This window comes from Ixodes scapularis, unplaced genomic scaffold, assembly GCF_016920785.2.
Source record: "Ixodes scapularis isolate PalLabHiFi unplaced genomic scaffold, ASM1692078v2 PGA_scaffold1__304_contigs__length_218370807, whole genome shotgun sequence".
In the NCBI taxonomy this organism is placed as follows: Eukaryota; Metazoa; Arthropoda; class Arachnida; order Ixodida; family Ixodidae; genus Ixodes; species Ixodes scapularis.
Window position 1 is genome coordinate 137,225,700 of NW_024609846.1, and position 20,181 is coordinate 137,245,880.

The 20,181-nt window shown below is 47.7% G+C and overlaps 1 pseudogene; it reads right to left on the minus strand.

Moving 5' to 3' along the window:
* The window catches only part of LOC120836247, a 64,333-nt pseudogene extending 46,078 nt beyond the window's left edge, over positions 1-18,255 (minus strand).
* Positions 18,256-20,181: the final 1,926 nt, after the last annotated feature.

The following is a 20,181-nucleotide window of genomic DNA, read 5'->3' on the forward strand; positions in this document are numbered from 1 at the left end:
GAGACCCGAGGAAGCAGCCAAACCCAAGGCCTACCCCCGGAGTTTGGCTCCCTGCCATTCAAGGCCAAACTTTCAACAGCAAGGACGATGAACACCCAGTCGCGCAAATGTAGACCGCTCGACTCGTCGTTTACATGCCCGTCGCTCAACAAAACCCGATGACCTCCCATTGCGAGGCCTACGAACATGTGGAGGACTGGCTTCAGCACTATGGACACGTAACCCGCTATAATTGATAGACCGCTGAGCAGCGCCCCGAAAACCTTTACTTCGCCTTGGAATGCACCGCGAGGCAGTGGTTTGAGAACCCCGAGGCTTCACTTACGTGGTGGGACACCTGTGTCAAAGGTCTTAAAGAGATATTTACGAGTCAGCATCGTCGACAGCGCGCCGAAGACCTCCTTCATACAAGAACTCAAGGACAAAGCGAAAGCATCACAAGCTTCGTGGAGGATTTCCTGCGCCTGAGTTACACCGCTGAACCTCAGACTACCAAGGAGAAGGTGCATGCCCTGGTGACAGGCCTGAAGAGTGAAATCTTCAGCGGTCTTGTCCGACACCCCTAACGACTGTTGACGACTTTGTAGCGGAAGCCACAAATATTGTGCGTGCACTACCTGCTCGAGCAAGCCATTACCACCGACTCGCCGGCACCCCTGTGGCGTCGAATGTCGAATTATGACGGCTTGATCTGGAAATTATCGGCGTGGACAACATTCGGCAAATCATCTGAGACGTGGTTCGGGAAGCGCTCGGAAAGCTGCCACCCGTCTCTGACTGACCAGAGGCTCAACTTAGCGTGGCAGCCCCCGACGAATCCACGCTAACTTACGCCGCAATGGTCCGACGGCCACCGCCTCCTCTTCGCCCTTATGTCGCTCCACCACGACGTCAGTCTCCTGCGCAGCAGTATGGCCGACGCCACGGCGACCAGGTGCAGTACGGCTGCACCTGGTCACCAGGAGTTTCGTGCACCCTGGAAGACCGACCTGTGACGAACGGCCGACCAACACCCTATATGCTACCACTGCGGGGAGGCCGGCCACTTCTACCGACGGTGCAACTTCCGCTAGGCTGAGGTGGTTTGCGCCAAACGACCCTCGGCCCTCCTTGGAGAAGTACCAAGGGACATCGAGGAGTACCTGCGCCGCCCGCCTCTCCGGTGCAGGATTCTTCCCAAGGATACCGATCGCCATCGCCACGACGCCAAGCACCGCATCCCCGTAACTCTTGCCGAGAAAGCCTGTCGCCCGTTTCCCGCCAGGAAAACTAAGCGCGGCAACCCCTGGGGTTGGAGTTGCCGAAAGCGGACGAAGAAATGAGCCTCCAGGAACGGCTCTTTTGGAAACGGCGTTAATTAAACAGTGTAAAAAAATATGAACGTTGTTGTTGACGGCCGCGACGCGTCGGAACTCGTGAACACCGGAGCAGACTATACCGTCTTGAGTGCGTAGCTCTCTCACCGCCTTGAAAAAGTGACGACCGCATGATATGGCCCCCAAATACGCACCGAAAAAGGACACCTTATCACGCCTGTTGGGAGATGCACTGCTCGCATCGAAATGCACGGGGAGACCAGTCCAGTCAGGTTCATCGTCCTTCAGGACTGTGCGAGGGACGTCATCCTTGGCTCGGACTTTTTGTGTGAATACGCTGCCGTGATCGACCTTGGAGCGAACAAGTTGACGTTGCGAAAGCCCGTCCAACCTCTGGAGGGATTAAAAACGACGACAGCCACTGTCCGAGTTACTGCAGACCATATGAATCGGGCGCCGCCGCCGAGTGTTCTTGTGCCCGTCGTGACCGCTGCAGTTGCCTGTGGGAAAGTTCTCCTCGAAGGCAACGTTCAAGTGCTTCTCTGGAGCGGAATAGGCGACACAAGAGGCTAACCAAGCTGCAGGATGGACGTTCTGTGGTTTTCGCGACGAACTTCCGACAGGAGGCGCAGCACCTCACAAAGGTTGCCGCTGCATACCACATCGAAGGACACCGGAACGCCGCCGAAAACGCCGCGATCTCAGATGAGCCCTAGCCATCTCAGCCGTGCAGTGCACCGCCGCCGCAGCTTGACGTTAACCCCAAGTTCAGTGACATGGAACAATGACAGCTCAGAGACTCCTTGCCAAATTCAGCGACTGCATGCGACGACGTGGAAAGTGCGCCAAACAACAGTTGTCAAACATGTCATTGTTACCAACGACGATGCGCTCCCTGTGCATCGACCGCCGTACCGGGTCTCCCCAGAGGAATGAGAGGCCATTCATGAACAAGTGCAAGATATTCTAAACGACGACATCATCGAGTCTTCAGGTATCCCATGGGCCTCTCCATTCGTCCTGGTATAAAAGAAGGACGGAACGCTTCGATTCTGCGCAGGCTACGGGCGGCTCAAAACGGTGACGAATAAAGACGTGTATCCGCTCCCATGCATTGACGGCACACTGGATCGACTACGCCACTTTCTACACTTAACGTTCATCAACCTGATGAGTCGCTACTGGCAGATCAATGTCGACAAACGGAACCGAGAGAAGACTGCCTTCGTCACGCCCGATGGGTTGTACGAGTTAAGAGGATACCCTTCGGACTGTTCGCGACGCCAGCGACTTTCCAGCGCGGCATGAACACCGTACTGACCGGCCTCAAATGGCAAGGTTGTCTCCTTTACCTCGACGACGACATGGTATTCTCGACCAACTTTTGCGAGTACTTGCGACACCGTCGGTCCATCCTTCAAGCAATCAGGACCGCTAGACTCATCCTCAAGCCGACGAAGTGCCGGCTTGCCTACTGCGAACCGATGTTCCTAGGCCACGTTGTAAACAGCGAAGGTGTTCGTCCTGACACTAAAAAGACTTGCGCCATAGCGGCATTTGCACCGCCCAAAGACGAGAAGGCTGTCCGAAAATTCCTGGGGCTTTGCGCGTACTACAGGTGGTTCGTTCGGGATTTCGCCAAGCTTTCTGTACCGCTAACGCACCTCGCGAAAGACGACGTGAACTTCGAATGGTAAGAACAAAAACAACAGGCATCTGACGAAATGAAGCGACGACTCCAGTCGCCACCGTTTTTTTTTTTTTTTGTGTACTTCGACCAATCAGCCGAAACCGAAGTTCACGCGGACGCCACCAATACAGGACTCGGCGCGGTACTGGTTCAACAACAAGAGGGTACAAAGCGCGCCATCGACTACGCAGGTCGTACGAACGTCTTTACATCTACAGGGTGATTGATACAAGGAGATGCCAGGCTCTTTAAATCGACCGGAAAATTCGGTTTCTTAACCTATCGCGCTACGACTTTGTATAGCGTTGCCCACAGATGGTGCAAATTTTGTAAAATTTGCAAACAGCGAACTTACCTCAGGAAAAAGTAAAGAAAGAAAAAGGCTTAGCTCCTATGGAAACGCTGCGAAGCCACCGGTCTGCAAACAACACGGCGCCGTTTCGCACGGGAGACGAGAAATGGCGCAAGCTGTCGCGACGCCAACTGCCGCCAACGAACGAGCAGACGACGCCGAGAGCCGGCGTATTTAGCAGACAAGGAACTGTAGTTCCTTGTTGTTACCGCGCCTGTTTTTGTTTCCGCGACTTTCGACGCCTGCGGAACGCGCGCCGCTTTTGAGTCGAAAAGATTGTCTGCTAATGACGCTGGCTCTCGGCGCCGTATGCTCGTTCGTTGGCGGCGTTCGTTGCGCCATCCCTTGTCTCTCGTGCGAAACGGCGCCGTGTTGTTTGAAGACCGGTGGCCTCGCTGCGTTTCCATAGGAGCTCAGCCTTTTTCTTTCTATACTTTTTCCTCAGGTAAGTTCGCTCTTTGCAAATTTTACAAAAAAAAAATGCACCATCTGTGGGAAACGCTGCACAAAGTCGATTTATAGAGCCTGGCATCTCCTTGTATCACCCTTTAGGTCAGTTGACAAGCTTCTGAAAACACCTGACGCCTTTTTGCGGCGCGTCCGCTCGGTGGCACTTTCTGCACTATCCGCCCGCCCTATGGACAGACGCGACGGAAACGGTGGAACGTTGGTTGCATATTACCTGCTGTGGAAAGTGATTTTATTGTGTTGTTTATGGCAAAGAAAAAACTCAATAAAATGCGCAATACTGGACGCAAACTTGACGCAATACTTGACGCCAAAATTACACGAGTACAGTTAAGACTGCTAACGTGTAGGAAGAGGAAAGCCAGTCAAGGGCGACGTCGAGGACGACTAGTTGGACGATTTCTAGTATAACCTTAGGAGCGACCTCTAGAACGACTTCAAGAATGACGTCTAGGACAACCTCTATAATGACGTCTAGGAAGACGTCGCGGACGACTTCTAGGATGACATCAAGGATGATCTCTAGGACGACCTTAAGGACGACGTCGAGAACGATTTCAAGACGACGATGTCTAGGACGACATCGAGAACGACGCCACTAGGAGGACACTTAAGGAAGCTGTGGCGTATTTCCCGTACAAGTAGCCGCGGTCATCTCGCAGTCTATCGCGCGAAGCACACAACGAGCACAGATGAAGTCTGAAGCGCACCATTCGCACACGGCGCTCCGGTGGTTATATCTCGCTGATGACGTATGATGACGCTTAGTATATTTATGCCAAACTTTCGGTCCCAACACCGCTTTTTTTTCACGTACAGTGAAAAGTGAGGTCGTCCTAGATGTCTAGGACCACTTCTACGGCGACCGCAAAGACGAGGGACTTCCTTGAGCATTCGATTGAGCGGCGCGTGCCGCTCAATCGCATTATTATGGCTGTTTACTTTGATTTGTTGTTCATTGGGGCAAGTAAGGCTTTCGCCTTAAAAAGCGTCGTTAAAATATATCCTCCTTTCCTCGTGGAGGCGTTGACGCTGGTGGTGCTAGGAACGCTATCCGCTCTTACGTGCTCGCGTGCCGTCAAGAGAGAAGAACCGTTTTCGAACGCCGCTTTTTCATGAAGCTTGTCAACTGATAGATCTAAGAACGTTCTTCGTTGAGTATATCGTCCTCCGACACGGCGCTCCCCAAGCTCTGATTACGGACCGAGGTTCATCGTTCATGGTGTAACTGACAAAAGAGATATTCCGCCTGAGCCACACCGACCACCGTGAAACCACGGCATACCACCGGCTGGCCAACGGGCTGGCGGAGCGAATAAACAAAAGCCATGGCCGGCATGATCTCGATATCGGTGGACATGAAAGACAAGGCGTGGGACGAGGTGCTGCACTCGAACCTTCGGGGCCAAATTTTTGAGATGCCAACTAACCCTAGCAAAATATCTGCGCGTGACCGTTTCGAGTAAGTCTCGCTCTCGCTTGCTCTTACGCGGCCGAAGCGCCGCCCAATTATCTGCTGTCTCGACGCTCGTTTAGTTTTTTGTTTAGAACAAGTTCGCCCCATAAAGACCCGTGCACACTTTTGCGACCTCTTAAAACTGGGTGCCTTGAAACCTCAAACAAGGAGAGGACGCACTGGCGCCAAATATTGGGTAGCAGTGTAAACTTGGCGGTCCGGCAGACTTTCTATTTCTGTCGTGCATTATCCTTTCTTTCTTGGCTCGAAAAACTTTTGTCAACGTTATAAACGAACCTTCCTTACAGGTTTTACGCACGTTTGACCTTGGAAATCCACAAAACCTTCGCTCTCGTGAAATTCAGTTCTAGGGTCACCGCATAGATTGATGGCGCCAGAATGCAACTGTGCTCCCTGGCCCTAAGCATTTTTAAGAGGTTTCAACGGGCCTCGTCTCTCCCGGTCGTACTCGGTTGCAAGAGTGTAAACGGGCCTTTAAACATTTAGTTTGAAACGGGATTTTCACCGCTTCTGCGTGAGTCATTCGCGACAAACTTGTAACGTGACTGCGTTCAGGAGCTCATGTTGCACAAAATCCGGCGTCATTGGCGTGATAACCCGGCGTCGGTGGCGTGCCGCAAAAATCCTGATTGGCCGATAGGCCACATGACCACGCGAGGGATTTTCAAGCAACCCACAAACGCTAACGTGAAACGTTACGTCACGTGTAGCATGAAAGTTACGTAATGCGATTGCAAGCTCGCCGCATGCTTCAAAGAATTTCAATCTATAAATGAATTAATTTGCCTTAAAGACAAATTTGAATAGTTTTGTTGTAAATTCGAACCCACGACCCTCCATTTGCGAGCCAGACACGCTACTGATTATGCCACAGAAGGCATGCCAGCGCGGCGTGGGAAATAGCGGGTGTTTATATGTTTATATGTTTTGCTATCGCGTTCCACTCTTAAAGGCGAAGCTTAAGCGTTATCCAATATTTATAGCTATAACCAACTTATCGGTCGATGTGAAACCCTGTATAGTAATTCAACGTAATAAAACATGTGCCCAGAATTTAAATGTATAGGAGGCTCTTTCCCTCCTTCTACAAAGAGAACAATTATATTTCGCCTATTGAATGGTTCTATACAAGATGCGAACAAGACGTTTCGAGACTATTTTCTCGTGCAAAAAGAGTAAATATCAGGCTAATGCAAACGCAGTTGTCGAAGACAGTAACATCTACAAGCCATTGCGCCAAATGTCGTCGTAATGTAAACATTCAGAGCTGTGATACATGCGTTTTTGTTACCACGTGGACGAGCATATTTGCGATTTCAACATGGACTGCAAACTAAAGGAAAGACAAAACACTAAAGCAAAGAGCTGACGCAATTCTTTCAAACTTCATAATCTGGAGCAGAGACCTTTCTTGTGAATTGGCAAATTGATGGGGAGAAAGCAGTGAGTCGTGTGAGGTATTTTGAGTTGCCCTCGCGCCTCATGAATAACAGAACATCACTTGCAGGCGAAGACAGGTCAGGGTGATCTTTTACGAGCCCAGTCCCTCACACATATTAAACGAACGAGGAAACTTGTGCTTAGGGGTAGACGGAAAACCATTCGGGGCATTGTTAACAACTCCTTCCTCTTCCCGCCGATGAAAATGAAGCTGAACGGTGGCCGTTTTCAATCCTCAGACGAGATCCAGTGCGAATATTTGAAGCCACTTGATATGCTTCAAAATAGGACTTCGAAGGAGCTTACCAAAACTGGCAAAAGCGCCCTGGGCGCTGTGTCGCGGCACAAGGAGGTTAGTATGAGGGAGGGGGTGGCTAAACACAAGGAAAGTAAGTACCTGTTGTACGTAGAACTTGTTTCGAACGTTTTAGTCGCACTGTTTTACGCGCATGCTCTAAAATCATTATACGAAAAAGGAAGTGAAGAAAAGGGCGTAAAATTTACCTGAGCAAACAAGCTGAAAAAACGCAGCACCAGAAAATTTTAGTAGCGAACGCTACCTGCTCAACGAAAACGCCGGGGAACCATCAACCGCTATTGACAACTCCATGAACATTTTTTACATTTGTTTTTCTGCTACCCGAAAGCTTCGTATTGGCTGCTTACTACGAAGTATTTGGCTTGTTGAAAATATGGTTGCTATACCGAAGCCGCGAACGATAGTTCTATGCGTGTTAATGCGTAAGTTTTACATGACCCATTAAGCACAGACCGCATGGCGCGTTTTTCTACACGCGAAAACGCGACGCGCTATGAACGCTCGCGCGGAAGCTGACGCGGGGGCACCCGCATGCAGACAAAGCCAAGCACTGCCGGCCGCGCGTTATCTGCGTTGCCAGATAACAGAATCCTCAACACGCGATGTAAATGTTGACGCAAATACTACAAAATGAGAATTAAATGAACAAATAAGTAAATAAAAGGGGTTGTGTGTCCAAAGAAACTCCTTTTCAATTTTTTATGTGAGAAATAAAAATGCTTTTGAACACTCTGAAATGAACTGAATACGAAACAGCGTACTGTTCAGGATCAAGTGATAGTTCGACCGACCGTCATTGGGCGAGAGCCGCTTTGACGCCTCGGCGCGCGCGTCTTGTTCTGGGTCGGCTTGAAACCAACGCTCCCGCGAAAACGCGCGCCCGCGCGCAGGAAATGACGTCAGTTTGACGCCGACGCGCCTGAATCGCGAGCAAAAACGCGCCATGCGGTCTGCGCTTTACGCGAAAATCAGGCGGCGTCGGCGGCGTGACCGACGATGGCACCAAAAATGGCCGACGGCGCAAAGATTGAAAACACGTCAAAAATTGTCGGATTGACGTCAAATGCCTTTGGAAGGTTCCTGTAAATAAACTAAATTAGTGGCTTCAAAGAGAAAATTTCGAGCATTTCGGCCTGGGTGCGAATCAAACACGGGCCTCCGGGGTAGGAGACAACCGCGCTTTTCTGACGCCACGGCAGCTCCACGGTTCCGGTTAACTAAAGGTGTGTATAGTAATGTTTCCGGTCTATGGCCAACGTATACGCAAACACGCACACCGAATGAACAGAAATAACTTTAATGCATATCGAAAACATCAATCGAAACCAAATCACCAAAGGGACTATGAAGCTTTCGAATTGCAACACGTACGCAGTCTTAAGTGTCTCTGCCGAAATGTTTTAAACTAGAAACCCACTTCTCATGAGAAAACACATGTTAAAAAATCGCAAAGAAAAGCCCAGACGCCAAATATGTTCTTTAGAAAAATAACGCTTTGTGTTTTAGAATTGTACTTTAGGTCTGATGCAATTACTAGGGCACATACGCCCTATCCTGTCTGCAAAAGAAGAAAAAAGGAACTGGTATCTTCAGCTGTGCCAGCGGCTTCGCGCAGGCGCAGCGGGGTGTGGGCAGACGCGCGTAGTCCTATTTCAGCAATTGATTGTGCTGCGATCTTTTTTGCATCGGTATCAGTAAACACCTCCTAGACAGCTTTAAAGAATGCGCGTTACGTCACATGACGTCACGTCCGGAGGTCTTCCACGTTTGGTGATTGGGTGCGAGAGCCGCGTCAGCGTTTCCGTGGAATTATGATAGGAAACGAGCCACACTCGAGCGCTGACGCGGCACTCGTATCCAATCATTGCCCGTGCCGGACCCCCGGACGTGACGTCATGTAACCAAACGCGCAGGCTTTGCTGTTTAAGAGGTGTTGTAGCCGTCCTCGTACACCTTTTTATCGTAGAAATAGTTGATTCTGCGTTTTCTTGGCAATGTCTTGCTGCATGGTCTCATCGAAGTAGGCAAGGCTTATTTCGCCGCAATATATCTCGTAGATTGTGCGACGTTCGGCGATCCACCTCCGCGAACTCCGCGGATTGGAAGCTAATGCCTGATTCACAAGTTACGACTATGCTCGCCATTTCCAGTTACAATGCCGCTGGGGATGCAAAAGGCCCGTCACCAAAAGATGCGGTGCTAGACGTCGGAAATAAAAATCGCAAGCAGCATGTAAATGAGGCACAACCAGCTGGCGATTTCCACTGCGATCTCAATGAGGTTAACACCACCTTATAGTTACAGTTTACGCCGAGCCCATTCATCCGCACCCTTCAAGTTCACATCTTATGGAGCCATACATTAGCACCGTATCGCAATTACCACGTTGACGGCTCGTAGACTGTCGACATCATCTGCAGAAGGTTGAAGTTCGAACCGGGAACTCAAACCGAAAATGATAACGGTTCGGTTGCTGCTATACGGTTACCGTTTTAACTTCGAATTCGGTTAAGTAATGATTTTCGCGGTTCAGGTATCAGAGCATGGAATGTTTTATGACGGAAAGTCTGTGCTTTCATGCATCTGCGCATTCCCCCATTTCATATGCCGTGAATCTTCACCGACATGACCTGGCGTGGCGTACCCAGACGTAACGTGACGGCGTCACGTTGTGATGTCAAGATGCCTGGTGACATCACAAAATTCACACACATGACGTTTAATGTATTCAAAAAAGATTTAAATCATAGCTCTTGAAATATGCACTCTGTGCGTTATAGGACTTCGGAGATAAAGGTCACTGCAGTGGAAACTTTTTACTTTTTCTGTCATCATTCCAGCAATTTTTCAAAACATTTGTTCGGTTGAAAAATAAACTGGAAAACATATGATATAATATTTCTGACTACAAGCGCTATGCTACTTTTATACCTTTAAAAGGATATTGCATCTGAATTATTCGTTTTAATCTATGTTGGATATTTGGTTTATAATAAATAGCGTCAAGCACCGTGGATGTCAAACAATAAGAAGGCGAGGCGAATTACACTTAAATTGGAGCGGCGCACAGTAAGAAGAGTTTGAAAAGATGTTCGCCAGTCCGGTCAAGAGTTTAATGCTTTCATAACATCATGGCTCTTGCACTTGACAGTTGTTAATGATGTCTTCCTTTTTTTTTCGAAGTATATGCTTCACACGATATCGAAACCTGAATGCACCGTTTTTCATCCAAAAGAAAATGTTTTTCGGTGCCACCGCGGCCCCTGTCAATAATCCTATGACCTGTTCATTGGTTTTCGAAGTTTGTTATTTTTTATATTGATAACGTTAGTGAAAAAATACCCGTTTAAATATTATGGCATTTCAAATGTCACGGACGATAAATAATGTGAGAAATCATTGGTAAAGCCGTTTTACCTTCTTGATATTCCATCGCCTCCAGCGACAGGCATTACTGCAACGTTTTTCAAATTCTTAAAACAAAAGTTACGCAAGCGTAATAGTATATAATCATCGACTTAGGCAAGAAGGCTCAAATGCAAAGCAGTGCAATTCGTTCAAAACGAGGTGAAGTATTTAAAATTATTAACACAATACCGCATGAGTTTAGTGACTGTATATTATCTACATTTCTCACCAACACACGATCATCCTGAGTATGTGCTGAAAAACGCAAAGGGAAGTTTTTTTTTAAATTTCTTAGTTGACTTCTCAAAGAAGGTGAATTCTCTTTCCGAGCATTATACTGAGTTACTTATAGAGGGATTTAATGTATCTGGTTTCGGCTTCATCTACGTAGAATTAGTTCTTTGTTTACAGGTAAATGAATAAAGAAGCATAGTATTCGAATTTTATTTATAATGTAAATACCACCATACGTTTCATATTAATATTTTTTTTAATATATAAGATATTTCTAACTATTCGGTGATAGCACCGAGACTTCTATGTGCATATAAAAAGTAACGTTACCTTTGTTATGTTTGCCTGGAAGTCAAGTATGTTGTGAGCAATCTCTGTTGCTACATTTTCAGGGATTCCCGAGAACAATATAATCGTTTGTGTTATGAACTTTTTATACGCTTGCAAGGTGTCGTTATTACTAAAATCTGGAGAGGGTACCATCTCGTACCTCTCGATCTGTAATTGAAAAAACAGTGTAGGGATGGCCGAAGGGGCTTAGCCGAAAGAGCTCGGGGAATTGGCGGCGCGGTCACCCGAAGCGTCCTTCGGAGGCGCCCGATGTCTTGTCTTTCCCTTTGGCGGCAAGCGGAGGCCTGCTCCCGAAAGTGGAAGCAGATTTCCCCGCGTGGGAAGTAAACAAACCTCTGTTCGCGGGTGGTCGCCCTTGCCGCCGAGGTAATTGGGGAGGCGACCTTGTCGGGGCCATGTCGGCGACTTCGGGGGAGAGAGGGAGGTCCGGCCTCCCTTCGGAATGTCGGTGCGCCTTTTTGGAAAAGTTGAGTCTGAACGAGCCCGTGCGCGGAGCAAGACGTTATTCTCCCGCGGTCCTGAGGGCTCCGCGTATTCTGTCTCGCGAGACAGAGGCCTTGCCGTGCGCGGCAAGGGACTTGGCGCCGAGGCGCTATTGTTGGCGTTGGGTTGCCGCGGCATCAGCAGCGTGACAATTGTTTTGTCTTGTAAAAAGTTGTTCATAACCTGTAAATATATATTTATTTACTCAACACCGAGTCGTGAGCGTCACTGAAGCCACCGGAAAGAAGCCACCCTCCAGCCAGCGCAGCACCCCACGATCGACGAAGAACATTACTGGCGCAGTCGACAGGATGGTGGACGTCGTCGGCCACTTTCGACGACTTCAAGGGCGGAAACGACGACGCCTGTGTTGGTGCGGTGCGCGGCGGCACTGAGAGGCAGCAACTCGACAATTCGGGAAGACGAACTTCAGTCGACCAAGGGTGACCAAACCGACTGCGAAGCGAGTGCCGAACACGGTTCCCGGAGGAGACCAAGCCGAGCACGCCTTCGGGGGCCTAATGAAGCTCTGGCGAGCGACACTGTCCTCGCGACACTCGACACGGGTGCCCGAGTAAGGGTTGATTGTAGGGTGGCAAGTGAGCGCTTTGTCGCGCTCATAAACGCGGTGTCAGCGGGCGTGCATGTGGGGAAGCGATCACTGCCGCGGCCCTTGCGAGGTGCCATTGAGCTCACACTTACTGATAGCGTTTGCCGCGCTTTTCGAGTTTTGTTGTCTTTTTTTTTACGGCAACGGCTTGCAGCGTTCTTGGTGTCGCTGGAGTCTAGCTGAGTGTATGATCAAGGTTCTGCCTCCACGAGCAGAAAGAAGTGTTGTTCCTCTTTTTAATTTTCATTTAGCAGGTCGCGCTAGAGGAGCGTGGCTGTGTTTTATTTTTCGCTCTCTCTATACGGGAATGCTGTCAGTTCGGGAGGCAATCACTGCCGCGGTTCTGTGCAATCGAACGTTCCTCCGTTGTTCAGTGTTCACCAAGCGTTTTCAGTTTTCCCTTGACTGTTGGTTCGCCGTGATTTATTGATGTTTTGGTCTTTTGGTTGCGGAAGCTCTTGCGGCACCAACGGTGTCGTTGTTGCGAGCGGTCCAGGTCCTCGAGAGGCCTGCTGAGAAACGGAGTGTACTAAGAAGTGTTGTCTTTTTTTTTTCTCTCAGTTTTATATAGCAATTGGTGCTAGAGGTGCCTGGCTTCGTTATTTCCAGCCATGTGTTTTGTTGTTTTTATTTTTCGCTTCAGTTTAAGCGGGTTGTTTTTGTGTTCTTGTTGGGTTTTCGGCCATCCTGTTTTTGTAACTGCTGGCTAGTCCAGAAGTCCTAGCGCAGTTTTCGGGGGACGTGTAGGGATGGCCGAAGGGGCTTAGCCGAAAGAGCTCGGGGAATTGGCGGCGCGGTCACCCGAAGCGTCCTTCGGAGGCGCCCGATGTCTTGTCTTTCCCTTTGGCGGCAAGCGGAGGCCTGCTCCCGAAAGTGGAAGCAGATTTCCCCGCGTGGGAAGTAAACAAACCTCTGTTCGCGGGTGGTCGCCCTTGCCGCCGAGGTAATTGGGGAGGCGACCTTGTCGGGGCCATGTCGGCGACTTCGGGGGAGAGAGGGAGGTCCGGCCTCCCTTCGGAATGTCGGTGCGCCTTTTTGGAAAAGTTGAGTTTGAACAAGCCCGTGCGCGGAGCAAGTTATCTCCCGCGGTCCGCCGGTCCGCGTAGCTTTGTCGCGAGCGACGAGCAGTCTCTTTGAGCCTCACCGTGCGCGGTGGGCATTTTGCGCCGAGGCGCGGTTTTTTTGGTATTTCTACTGCCGTGAGCGGACAGTAGAGTTCTGTAACCAAGTTTGCTGTTGACGTTTTAATACATTTATTTTTATCAATCGTTGCTCTCGACTTTGAGCGTCTTTCTTCGAGGCTCCACCACCGCCAAAGAGCACCGAAGCGACCATCCAGCGCGGCAGTCCACGATCGCCCGGCCCTGACCTACGACTTCTAGGAAGGACCGGGACAAAACAACCTGGTGACCCTCAGGGAGGGGCACATTGTTTACTAACAGTTTTGTCATTGCTACTTTTTTTAACTGTACGTCAATTGCTTGCGGCAAAAGAAAAACTGAAATGAAGTATTTGTTTATTTAGTTATTATATAGCTTCCTTAAGAACCCCATGGGTCTGGGTTTGGAGAAAGCCTAAAGGTTAGAGGAAACATTAGGGCAGATAATTTGGCACAAAAGATACGCGGTCATAGAAAAAAGGAGAGTTTGGCCAATCTGTGGCCTCATGTGACGATAATAGGCGTTCTGATTGAACCCACTGTCACCTAGCAACTCGACGCCAGCGTTGCTTCTGGTTTCTTTCGAGTATTTCTATGCGCGCGTAAACAAACCGCGATATTTTTATTCATTCGACCCCATGGCCAACGTTACTAGACTATACTACGTGTTACTAGTTGCGTGCGGTATAGGCGAAGGCAATGCCAGGCGAGGGGAGAAAGGGAGAGCACTAGAAAGGCTGGGGGAGAAGAGAGAAACCTCCTCTCCTCTCTAGCGTTCCTAGTGCTCTTTCTTTCTCCCCTCTCCCTCCAGTGCCCTCCTCTTCCGTTCCGCCTTCCTAATGCTTGCTCTTCCTCTCTTCGCCTGGCGTTGCCTTCTCCTGCACTGCATACATCTAGTGACACGGAGTATAGCTCAATATGTGAACGTCCCGAGGGGGGTTTCTCTGTGTATTCATACAGTACGGTGAAACGCCATCTCTACTCTATTTTTGAAGACATGTATTTCATAGAGTACACTGCGTTTACCGTAGTGCCAGTTCCCAAAATGGTGGCGTGTCAAACGACGGAAGGCGGGCCGTGGGGGTAGAGGGAAAGAATCAGGTACTGTTCGCAAAGGCAATGTCAATAGGCAACTGAGACAGGTTAATAATGCAGGGAAAGCTTCTCCATCCTATTTTCACTTTAGCAGATTGGGCGCTAGAGAGGAGGCAACTCCCTTTCCAGTGTTAACACTGCGGAAGTGGAAAGAGGTGGGAGTAGTTTCCCACCTTCATCCGCGTTAAAGTTTCCTCAGTGACAGTTCTGTTTTTCTGTCGTTTGAGGCCGCTTTGCTGTGGACGTAAAATGGGATGACCGGCTGCTGTGCTGACGGGTCTCGTAACAGCACTAAGAATATTCTACGTTCTTAAAGTACCTGAACACAGCGGAAAATGCGATTTGCCAGATTAAAAAGAGACAAGAAACCCACCGAACGACCGGCACTGTGTGAGGTAATACGCAATTTTGTTATGTTCATTTTGAAGAAGTGTCTTGTACTGGCGTCGCTTTATGAGCAATAATTTTGATATTTGGACTTGACACGACATAGAACTTGTCGTACTTCAGCAGAAGAGAATAGCATGAGAACTATTGGGTGCTCATTCGCATTTCACTTGTGCAGACAAGCGTTTTAGCGTCAAAACCTATCACGCAAGTTAATGTCTCTCTGCTGTCAATTGTCAGCAGACTGTACGGGATACCAAGCATTCATCTAAAAATGTCACTTTTTATACCTCGACGGGACTTCAGTATGAAGAAGAAACGGCCCATTCCAGTAAAGCAGTAAAGCACATTTGATTGAATGAAACGAAGCCACAGGAATGCCGACACTGGTCGAAAGATCGCACTGAAATACCACCTCTGCAACCAAGAATCACGCGAGGGTTCAAAAACCGGATGCCGGTAGCTTTGATCCTTGCCACTGACTGGCAGCTTTCTAGTTTTCCTCTCTGCCGCAAGCTTATGCGGCCTCGTTTTTGATCGATCAGGCATAGTCATATATATACCCAATTTGCTCATTCTGCGTTCAAGCGTAACTTGCCAGGCCATATAAGAGTTTCTAATCGTCGAACAGAACAGAGCATGCTTAGATTGTCTGAAAGTGATATACCAACAAATGTGCTTTCGAAGCTTGTCTGTATCCCTTGACGAGCGGTTCTTTCGACTGTTAAATATATTTCAACTGAAGATTATCCTTTCAGTAAATACTTTTAAGACGGATCCTTAATTGCGACTAAATTTCCAAACGTTCCGACAAAAACATTTAGGTGCAGAATTTTACTTTGGGCAGACCTAATACCAAAAAGTGTTTAATTTTAAATTCTTTATCAATCTGCTTGAATTGATGATTTAGCCACAATGCGGATGCTCCTGTGTGCGGTCTATCCATCCAGCTAAAACCAGGCGTCCAGAGCGAATACTTCGCGCCACTTCAGACAAAAGTATCTCATATCAGTGAACAGGAGTGCAAGCATGTCCCCATGATCGATTAAATGTGACTTCAAGAAAGTACGACTATGACACCTCGGTAAGGTTTCTTTCAAGGAATGTTAACGTTGCCACTTTCTGGAATTCCTGGAGACGATTTGAGTGTGACCGCTAATGCTCTGGTTATCATGCTTGGAAGGGCCTTATCAAGGTAAGGATAGGTGGTCACAGACGACTACAAAGGTAGGTGCGTCACCTTAAGTGGCTTGCGAACGCACTTGAGGGATTTCGTTATGAGGATTTGTCGTCTTCTTTATATTAACAAATAATAATAACAAGTAACTTTATCAAAAGTGCTTACCGTAGTCACTGCCATGTTTTTAGGACGCTGATTGCAGTGGAAACGTCAAGAGGAGAAGAGGAGTGTGGGAGTGCGGCTATGTATCATCGAGATTTGAAGCTAAGCAATGAGTCAGGGCGGACGATTACTGCTATTCTGGATTCAAGCCCGTCCAAGTCCCGGTGCCAAGATGTTGATCCGAAAATGTCCGGCCTCCACGCACTGTACAGCCCGGCATTTCTGGTAGGATGGAAGGGAGGGGGAGGTTTGCTCCTTGCCTGCCTCGCTCTAATCCAGTGATCCAGGATGAAAGCAGACGGCAGAGTCACCGAATGCGATCATAATCAGCTAATAATCCACCATAATCTGCCTCTTGACACTTATGCTGTCGGCGTGTGGTACCGCTCTCCCACCCATTGTACGTTATCGATTAGTTTTGTTAATGGTCTCTCTCTAATATGGTTAACTAATGCCTTCATCAAAACCGCAGCACATGAATAATTTAATAAAAAATATATCAGTTCAATTAAAGAAAGGCGTGTTGCCTGATGTTGTCCCTCTCGAAAACAAAATATATACCCTCTTAGCAACTTGCAGTACCTCGACGAATAACATCAATTACTCCACTGGCTGTAAACTATAGCTGCCAAAATGCTTCTGTCTGATTTTGTCTTTCAAGCTTAGAGACGGGCTGACGGTTTTTTTATTGTTGTGTAAAAAATGAAAGACGTTTACAATTTTCTGTAATGCCGAATTAGAGCCCAACTCGAGAAGGACGGGAAGGTACGGAAAGGAGAGTACGCCCCTCCTCCCCTTCCGTACCTTCTTCTCCTCGTCTCCTCCTCTCCTTTCATTTAGCGGAAATTTTCGCTAAATTTCCCGCTAAATTTAGCGGGTAAATATTGCATAATGCAACGCCCGGTTACGCCCGGTTTCATTATTGCCATAATACAAAGCACGCTGTTACGTTGACGCCGACGGCGATGCCGCTCAACGAGGAAACAAACGCCTAAAAAAGACGCTCTAAAAAAACCCAAAAACACTTCCTTTTAGCAATAGTTATTGGACTTGCACCCTGCCGCAAAGCAATGACGTTCAATAGAATTACTGCCGTTTCAGTTGTTCTTCAACAGCGGAAGGACATTGTCATTTTTGTGCACACGTGCAGTTCTAATTTGTTTTTGACTTTCCCTTTAGCGATTAGTGAAGAAAGAAAACTTTGTGAACATTTAAACAGTGATAGGTAGAACTGCCTCAAATGGCACCAATTTTTCAACGATGTGGAGGGGCAACTTTAGCCAGCGCGGCCTTTGTCTGTTAACTTGAGGTCTTTAGCGTGCTTCGCGCCGCTATAATTACACGACCGCACGCCTGTATCCGTTCTGTATCTGTCGTAATACGTAGTGTACACACTTCACGAAAGGGATGTACACCCTCCCTTTTTTTTTCCTGCAGGCACCCCCTTCATTTGCGACAAATCCTCTATACTCAATGCCCCCTAACCCTCCCCCCCCCCCCCCCCCCCCCAAACATTTCGACAAACCCCCCTAATTTCAATTCCTGAGGAAACCCCTGGTCGGCGCTACGGTCATCAAGAGGTACTTCACATTAAAGTGGCATTTACAGACACTTCGGCCACTAGGGTGTTTTTACTCGCAAATACTTTAAATGGTAGCCTTTCAACCTCCAGCAGAGGACGCGCCTAATTGCAGTTCAATGCACTACCACGCCGAGAGTATCTGAAGTTGCGTAAATATGGCAGCGATATCAATAAACGAAGACGAACTCGCGCCCGTGCCCTCTGATAGCGACTGATGAAACGTTCAATACAGGCCTGCGGGCAAAACTCTCTTCTATCCATGACTGCATATAAGAATTGGCTGTAAGAAGGCTATGAACTTATAATATATGTGACTCTCCCTTATTATCCTTGAACTCACATTATTAAGTCTAAAGGCTACTTGAAAACATCTAAAATCGAATGGTAATATTCATATAGTTACTTACTGAAATGGCCCGCTGAGAAGAATTGTGAAAGTAAGGTTTAAGATTGATACTAAATATAAACGACATGTCTCCCTCAATACGAATTTTTCGGTAAATATCAGTCCAGAGTATAGTTTCAGTTGAATTAAGCATCATTGGCCATTTTTTGATGCCGAATGTCTTTAATGTATTGTTGAGCTGCTGTAATTCATCCGCTGCAAGAAACAAATAAAAAAATAAGACTCGTAATAACCACAATATGTGCACTTTATACACTTAAACGAAAGTTCCGACGGAATTTTCATAGTCGCTGATTTGCCTCAAAATTGGTAAAACACATTATTAGAGACATCTGAACTGTGATACGCTTTATACCTAGTGTACAACGCAGTCAGAGCTGCAGGCGCCAGCGTGGGGTTGGATCTCGCAGATCATTTGCACAAATTCTCAAGCAAACGAAATCATACATGAAGCCACGCGCACGCGCCAGTAGCTTTGATAGCTTTGTATACTAAGTATGAAACGGAATATCGTAACCCAAGTTAAAAGTCACAATATTTGTTTCCAGAAGTTGTTAAATTGTCAAAATTAACCCTCACACATTTTTTTTTTTTTTTTTTTGTCTTCAAGAGGTTTTTTTGGAAACACTCAAGACGTGAAGGCAGACGTTACAATCGGGGAACGTGATGTGAGCTTGTGCCCGACGAGTTACAAAAATAATAATGATGTGAATAGAATCCTAAAAAAAATCACTCGTACAGAAAAATAAACAGAAAAAAACACGACATTTGCTCTTTTTATTCGCAACTCCAGCGCGCCGCTCGCCCTCCCGCGGACGAACGGAGAACCAGAGGACCGGGGACGGCAGCGGCGGCGGCGGCGCGGAAACGGTGGCAGGGACTGTCGGCCTTGATGCGCGAAGCCGTTTTAACGAACAAAAGTGAGCGCGTTAAAAAAGGAATTCTTGTGCTCCGCCTTGAAACAGCGTTGCACGAAGGACCGGGATCTCTAATTTCATTAGCGACTTTTCGTGTATCGCATACGCTGCGGATTTCTGGTCTTGAGCAGGGCCGCCAGCTCAATCTGTGCTCAACGTGACAGAAGACGCTCCCGCTAATGATGAAGAACTCTATAGTACGGTCTACGGAAAGTCTATTCTTTGCCATAAGTAGGAGAAAACTCGTCGCGCAACGGTATGTCGAGCAACACAAATCGGGAATGGGTTCGTGTTTTAATGCCGTTACGAGGAACATGACTATTTATTCCAAGCACTTTAAAAAGACAGAATACCCGTACTTGCTTTCAGGTAATTACAAAGCAAATAAAGAAATGCTCGAAGCATTTTAAGTGCGTCTGTGTTTGCCAGCCGTTCGTGACGAGAGCTTAGAACGCGCAGTTTTGGCCAGAGGGACCGCAATGTTGCAAATAACACGGTACAAAAAATGTACGGTATATTAAAATATTTATTTGTAATAGAGCAATAAATAATACCCCTAAACACGCCGATTATGTTAATAGGCAGTTTTCGCATAGCGTACGACACCTCTAAACTTCAGTTGGACGTACAGCGCACTGGCGTTCAACCGGCGCTACCAACTTTCACGAGCGGCTTGATAGCCGAGTTGTGCAACTCATTAAAATAGCTTAAGTAAGTGTAAATAACAGCAAAAAAAAAAAATGAATCGTTTTTTTTTTTGCCCTATTGCAGAACCTCGGTGTTTCTTTTTGTTGTTTTTTTTTCGGTACTTTTTGATGCGTACTTCAGCTGTTTAATATCTTATATTGCGCCGTCGTCAAGCCTCTCGTAAAAGTTGGGGCCGTCAGTTTGACGTCGATGGGCTGCATGGCGACCTCATGTTTTGAGGTGTCGAATATGTGACAAGGGGTGTAAAAACTACATTTCTTTTTTTTTTTTAGAGTGATGAGCACGGCAACGCTCCTGGAGCGCACTGAAAATAGTGTTTCAAAGGCGCAGCGCGAGCTTGCGGTTGTAATGGTACACCGCACGATATACCGTGCGGTGTACCATTTTGTTACCGCAGGCTATAGCCTGCGGTAACAAACTTTCTATCAATAACCATA